This window comes from Triticum urartu, chromosome 7 (genome assembly GCF_003073215.2).
Source record: "Triticum urartu cultivar G1812 chromosome 7, Tu2.1, whole genome shotgun sequence".
Taxonomy (NCBI): domain Eukaryota; kingdom Viridiplantae; phylum Streptophyta; class Magnoliopsida; order Poales; family Poaceae; genus Triticum; species Triticum urartu.
The window spans coordinates 261,434,073-261,441,200 of NC_053028.1; the positions used below are offsets into that span (position 1 = coordinate 261,434,073).

The 7,128-nt window shown below is 49.5% G+C and overlaps 1 pseudogene; it reads left to right on the top strand.

Moving 5' to 3' along the window:
* Window positions 1-231: 231 nt before the first annotated feature.
* On the top strand, window positions 232-5,719 carry LOC125519911 (annotated as a pseudogene).
* Window positions 5,720-7,128: the final 1,409 nt, after the last annotated feature.

Genomic DNA, 7,128 nt, shown 5'->3' on the forward strand with positions numbered 1-7,128 from the left:
CCATAACTTCATCCCTTCCCTCGAAAAAGGAAAGAAAAAAAAAACTTGATCCCATAGGGAGCGAGCGACGCAAGCGCTGCCGTAAGCGTTCAACGCCACGTGACCTTACCCTGCACCCTATTAAAGTTCCGTCGGCCACCACACCAGCTGTACAGACTCCCACGGCGCAGCCGCAGCTCCTCCGCCTCCTCCTACTCCTCGGCCCCCTCCCGTCCGTCCCTCCTGGTACGCGCGCCGTCATCTTCCTCTTCCTCTCCCTCTTCTAGCTCTGTTCCCTTCTTCCGTTTGGTTCCTGGGCATTCACAGCCCATCCCATCTCATCGGCTAGGGTAGCTGCGTTGAAGAATCCTCTGGTTTCCCATCTCTTTTGTGCTATCTTTTGCTGAATCAATCAATCCACTGGCAGAGAAACTATTTCGTCTTTAGATATATCTTCTTGTCCTGGTCCCAATTATGCCTGTGATTCGCCTTCAAACTAATGTTTGTGACTCGTCAAAAAAGAAATTTTCTCTTCTTGTTGTCCTTGTAGTATTTATTGCAGATTGTTTTGTTTGCGTCACATGATACATACGTACTGTACATGGGTTAGTCGTGGTCAAGAGAATCAGAGCTTTTCTCTGTGTGTGGAGATAGATGCTTCTTGTTCAAGAATTGTGGCTCGATGCACCTCACAGTCTTACGAGGGTGCACTTCTTTTAAAAGAAAAAAGAGAAAACCGTTTAGTGGTTGGAAAGGTTCAGAGTTTCTGAGCCTGACCAACCATATCCAGTTCCCCTTGTTACTGACCATCTCTATGTGGACAATCAATCACTCTTGATGCTTGCTTGAATACTGTAACTGTGAAAGCTGCTATCTCCCTTTTTATTACTGAATTGACACGGGAGATTACCACGAAGCAACCTGGTCTACTTGTTTATTGGTTGGATTTTGTCTTGTCAAGTTACTCAAGTATTGAATTAGATGCTGTCTTTCTCGACATGCCTAGTAAAACTTTTACCTATGGTTGCTTTCTTGCTTTTCAATGGAATATACCTGACCTGGGACTGGGAGCTTTCACACTCCTCGTACAAGATACTGAATAGTCAGCTTGGTTCAACAGTGGTGGCTACTAAAGGTTGATGGCATGGTTGTCTTCAATTAATTAATCTGCCAATGAACATAAGTTTATACCGTATACTCACTTTTATTACTTTCCCAAGACAAGTTACACCTAAACCAAAAAACAGATGTTCACCTCTGCCGTTATATGCTCCCCCAAAAACGGTTAAAAGTAAGACGCTCTGGTGTTATATGTTTGGAAATGTTAACGCCTACACGTGTGGGTGTTTGCATCTCGCCCACACGCGTGGATCCACGTCCGTTCGTGAGCGCACGAATCTTGGCATGTTTCTAGTGCCACGTAGGACTGGCTTGGTGTGTGGGTGTTCAGCCGGTCGTCCACACGGCCGTTTCACCACACAGAAGGGGCTGGTGTGTGGGCGTTCAGTAGTTCGCCCACACGCCACTTTGCACGCACACACAAGGGCTAGTGTGTGGGCATTTGGCATCTTGCCCACACGTCCTTCTTCTCTCCCACACCCAAGCTGCTAGTTGCCATGTGTTTTTGCACTGCACATGGCAACTGTCCCTAGTGTGCTTTTATAAGCAGGTGACAACTCTTTTTTTTTACCCGAGTTTGCCATGTGTTTTGCAGGGTACACGGCAACTGCCTGTGTGCACGTAAGCAGATGGCAACTCTCTTTTACCGAGTTGCCATATGTTTTTGCATGGTACATGGCAACTGCCCTAACGTGCATGTACATGGCAACTGCCCTAACATGCACGTAAGCAGATGGCAACTCCTCCTTTTTACATGACAACTGCCCTAGCATGCTTGTGAGCACATGACAACTCTCTCAACTGCCTAGTGTTAGTATGTGGCAACTCATAAAGTTATGAAATCATGGCAACTACATTAGATCAGACCATACATGGCAACTGCAGTTGAGCAACCATGGCAACTGCAGTTGTCCGACATGGCAACCGTAGTTCAGCGACATGGCAACTGCAATTAAACGAACATGGACGAGGGTCTGGACCATGGCAACTGCGGGCGCGCGGTGACCGTCACGCGTGGCGTGCGGGACCAGGAGGTACGAGGCCTGACATACGGGCGTGTGGGCGTTATCAATTTCGCCCACACGCACGCGTGTGAGAGGGATCGGGAGAAAAAAAAAGAGGCGTGTGGGCGTTAATTGTTTTGCCTACACGTAGGTATGTGGGCTGTTCCTCTTATACACCACACAAAATGTGTGGGCGGACTTCCTAACGCCCACACGTGTGACACTTATCGGCGTCCTATATGTTTCCTCAGGTGTTGTTAGATGAGTTTGTTATTCATAGTTGCTTGTTGCTATAAAAGTTCTTTTCCAAATCAAATATATAATAGAAGATTCTGAGATTTTTTACGGTGCATCATACTACCCAAAATAGTGGGTAGTATTTAGTTGATCCAACGGTTAGTATGGAGGGTATATTGGTAATTCTCTGTCAGGATAGATTTTTTCCTTAATTTTAATCATAATGATTAATCTAATTAACTAAATTAATCTCATCGCATCTAACGCCGCCTGCGTATGTTCTCGAGATCGGATCAGTGTATGTTCTCGACGCGGCCTTGCGATTTGCTTGCATCTCCGGCCGGCGGAATCAGTACGTACATATATGTGTATCAATCAACCTGCTTGTCCTCACTTCGTGTACATGCGTTCTTTGGCAGAAAGAATTTGCCTCGATGATTCGGGCCTGCGCCAACGTTCAGTTCTTCCCCGGCAACATCGTAAGCTACAGCCAGACGCCGAGCCCATGGAGTTTGCCGCTGACATGCATGCAGACCCTTCTTGGTCGGCCAGGCATGGACGACGGCAACGAGGGCGATCTGTTTTGTATCGAGTTGGGCCTCATCCAGCCGATGAACGTAGACGGCACGGCAGGTCGAGCTTGAGATCGACGCCATGCTATTGTGCGGCCTCCACAGAAGGAGTCCAGCGTGTCCGGCCGGCGACATGCGTGACGTTGACTTCGACTTCAGCTCACCTCAGTCCACATCGTACTAGAACGCGGTAAGCACTAAGCAGCGGTGCTAATGCCGAGTGTCAATGTTCAGTTCCTCCCAAGGAGCCTCGCCGTGGCCGACGACGTGATGTCGCACGTCAAGGTTGATGACTGTTGGCCATAGAACTGCTACTCGTTGAGGATTGATGAATAGAGTGAACTACCTAAAATGCCCTTAATTGATCAATATACTGCTGAAAATCTGTTGTAGTATTGGCTGATCTGGACCCTCCAATCACAAAAATGAACGGCTCCAATAGACTTGATGCACCGTAAAAGGTCTCAAGATTCTTCATATGTTGGTTTGCTTCTCTCTTTTTTTGCATGATCCTACTTTCTTCTGATAGATGGTCGACTTTGCAGCTGTTGACAAGATGAAAATGGCTGCCTCTCTTGTGCTGCTCATTTCGCTCCTATCGGCTATTGCCCCCCTACCCTCTGAAGCCCTCAACGTGAGAGGTCATCTGCTGAAATCAAAGACGTTCCGTTCTCCGCCCATCTTACTGGGCCCTGGATCAGTCTCAAACAAGTACCACCATGAGTCGACTTCCCCCGAGGCCACCTTGCAGTCAAGAGCTTTGATGCAGAGGTCGTCGATGAGAATGGCGTCCCAGTCCCGCTCCATGAGACTTACCTGCATCACTGGGTTGCAGTACCATACTATGCTCTCAAGAACAGCCAGAGCTCTGATGCGCAGAAGATTCCCGCAATGCTTAATGGGAATGATGGAGTGTGCAAGAGAGCACTAACCCAGTACTTCGGGCTCGGTTCCGAGACTCGCCACACCGCACATGGGTTCCTGATCCTTATGGAATCGAGACCGGAAACCAAGAGAAGGCCCCTGAAGGCTATGAGGAGAAATGGCTGCTCAATATCCATGCCATCGACACGAGGGGCGTTGTCGACAAGCCTAGCTGCACCGAGTGCAAGTGCGACTTTTACAACGTCACAATTGATGAGTATGGGCGCACAGTCTCGAAGAACTACACTGGTGGGTTGTTTAGCTGCTATGATTAGACCCAGTGTCGGCTCAAAGAAGGGTTCAATGGCGAGGTGCGGAAGGTGTTCTTGCAGTACACCGTGACATGGCTCGACTGGACTGATGCGGTGGTGCCTGTCAAGATCTACATATTTGACGTCACGGATACCGCTATGGTCGATGGAACTGACGAAGACTGTTGCAAGGTATTTTTTTCAAATAGATCTATCTTCATGTAACAGCAACCGTTTCAGATTTTGAGAACTAACGCATTATTTCAAATACGCAATCTGAAAGCCTGGATTATCTACTAGGTTGATTTATGTACTAAGCCGTTGGTTTACAGGTTGAGTATCAAGTCGAGGAATGCAGCGCGGAAAACCGAGCCAACCATGAGTGCATCCATACTAAGACTACGAGAGCGGTCTTGCCGCGTGGAGGAGATATCGTGTACAGTGCTGCGCACCAGCACTCTGGAGGAGTCGGTGCTTCTCTGCATGGCCAGGTAATGGACAAGCGCCCTGATCGCTTAGCGATTGTGCTTATGCACTTCTCGCAGTTATTTTGAGGGGAAACACTCAATACAAACCTATCTGAAACTTGGAATTGGGATTCCAAATTCCAATTCTGTCTGCAACCAAGCAGCTGATATTCGCTGAGTTCAACTAATTCTTGAATTCCATGCTCAACTCTGTTATCCAAACTTGGTATTACACGGTTTAAATAGGACCATGATGTCTAAATGGTAACATCACAACATGTTATTTGCAAAGGGAAAGCCTAACTTCTGAGGTACATTCGACTTGCTACAGGACGGACGCCTGCTATGTGAATCGCTTCCAACTTACGGCACAGGGAAGGAGGCAGGGAATGAGGCGAACTACATCGTCGGCATGTCGACGTGCTACCCTAAGCCAGGATCCATTAAGGTGAGCGACGGCGAGGTGCTGACCATCGTCTCCAACTACAGCAGTGACTGCGAGCACACCGGTGTCATGGGCCTTGTCTACATTCTCGTGGCCGAGCCACAGCAGCCGGCTCCAGCGCCATCCCTATGCTTCAGTTTCCCAGTCCCATGTGAGTTTCACTAAATTTTCGCTCATTTTTGCGGCCCATTTTCTTTCCAAGTGAACTCCGAAAACTGTAAATGTGTAACTAAATTCTTGTTCTCTCTTTTGCGCATGAGTAGGGTGCCTACCGGCATGGATGTGTAGCAACATGTGAAGAGTAGATTATCATCTACCTGCAATGCAAATGGTGGGGCCAGAAGAAGCTGAACCAATCACCCTGGATCAATCATCATCATAGTTATAAGATGAATGTGTTTTTGCCATACTATTACTAGCTACTCTCTCCGTCCCATAATATAAGAACGTAGTGTGAAAAACGCTTTTATATTATGAGATGGAGAAAGTAATATACAGAAGCAGTCACCGATTAGTGAGCAATGTCATTTCGATGGACCATCAGTTTCTGATGCTTTGTAATTACTCCCTCCGTTCCAAAATAGATGACTCAAGTTTGTACTAACTTTGTACAAAGTTGAGTCATCTATTTCAGAACGGAGGGAGTAATTATTATCAATAGTATTGTATATGAAGCTGAGTTGTATGAGTTGATCACTGCCATAAGAAAAACTCGATATAATAGTAAGCTGTTGTAGCGGACGTTGGCTACGGAGGTTTTAGGGTGGGATACTCGTTGGACGCGAGGTTGATATGTCCTTATATAGACCCTTTAGGTCAGTTAGCACAATATAATTCAACACACCCTGAATACTTCTAATTTAGATTTGATGGGTCCATCTAAGAGACAATTGGACTTTACCCACAAATAGACTCTTCTACTAGGACAAGTACATTCTTGATCCTTCTAGGCTAAGTTAGGTTCATCTATCACATAACTGAAGGGGGAAAGAGCCTCGTCTCGCCCAGCCCGCTCCCGCGAGCCGGGGGGGGAGGGGGGGGGGGTGGGGGGGGGCGATACACACGCGCCGCGGCCTCCAGCCCTCTCCCGCCCCCTCCCTCGCCGCCGGGCAAAGGCCGGCCGGCGTCGGTGGCGGCGGGGCTCGTTTCCCTTCCTCGCGGTGCTCGCTGGCGCGGGACGGCGGCATCGGGCGGAAGGGCGGCGCGGCGAGGCTGCGGGTGGGGCGGCCGACGGTAGCGCCCTGGTGCGGATGCGCGGATGGCTGCGCTGCTGTGGTGTGGTGGAGCGTGCTTGTGTGGGGAGGCGGCACATCGAGGTGGTGGTCTCTTCCAGATCTGGAGCGGGCTGCTCCTCCGGCCGGCTGCCCGGGCGAGGGTCAGCCGTCACCGGCGGTCAAGGCTGCTGGAGGTGGTTGGCGTCGGGGTGGTGGTGGTTCGTGCTGGCGACGGTGTGGGCTTCGGCCGTCCCTTGCGTGCGGCGACCTTTGGCGGTGAGGATGGTGGCGTTCCTGCTGCAGGATGGCTTGGGGCTGCCCCTCGGGTCCCAGTGTGGATGTGGGCTGCCACGGCGTGGTGGTGGCTCATGACGGTGATTTGGGTTGTTTCACGGCGGTGGCTGGACTTCTTCGGCGTCGCTCGGTTTGTGAGCACCCTTGTCGATCTTCAATTCCTCTCATCGTCGTTCGGACGTTACCTTCATCGAAGGGTTGGCCCTCTCCTAGTCGCGGTCCATCACTCGTCTCGCGCCCGGCAGCAGGACCGGACTCATCTCGCGCACGCAGCAGGACCGGACTCATCTCGTGATAGAGGTGAGGGTCCCGATCTTTCGATGAGATGATAACTATCGATTTGGTGGAGACGACTTTGATGATCCGACTACAAACGTGCACGATGTTGCGCCTTAGCAATCGCTAAACCAATCTCCTGAGGTTACCGACGATGCCGGAAGCACGATCATCCTGACCACGAAGGTTTATTCTTGCAAGCAATTGAAGAACAAGCAAGAAACCAAGATTGCAATCTGGATATTGCGAATATAAGAGGAAAGTTTATTAATGAAGGTGGGGTCCCACTTGATAGAGGCGAATATGATAATGCAGTCTGAATATTGCGAATATAGATGAAGTATTG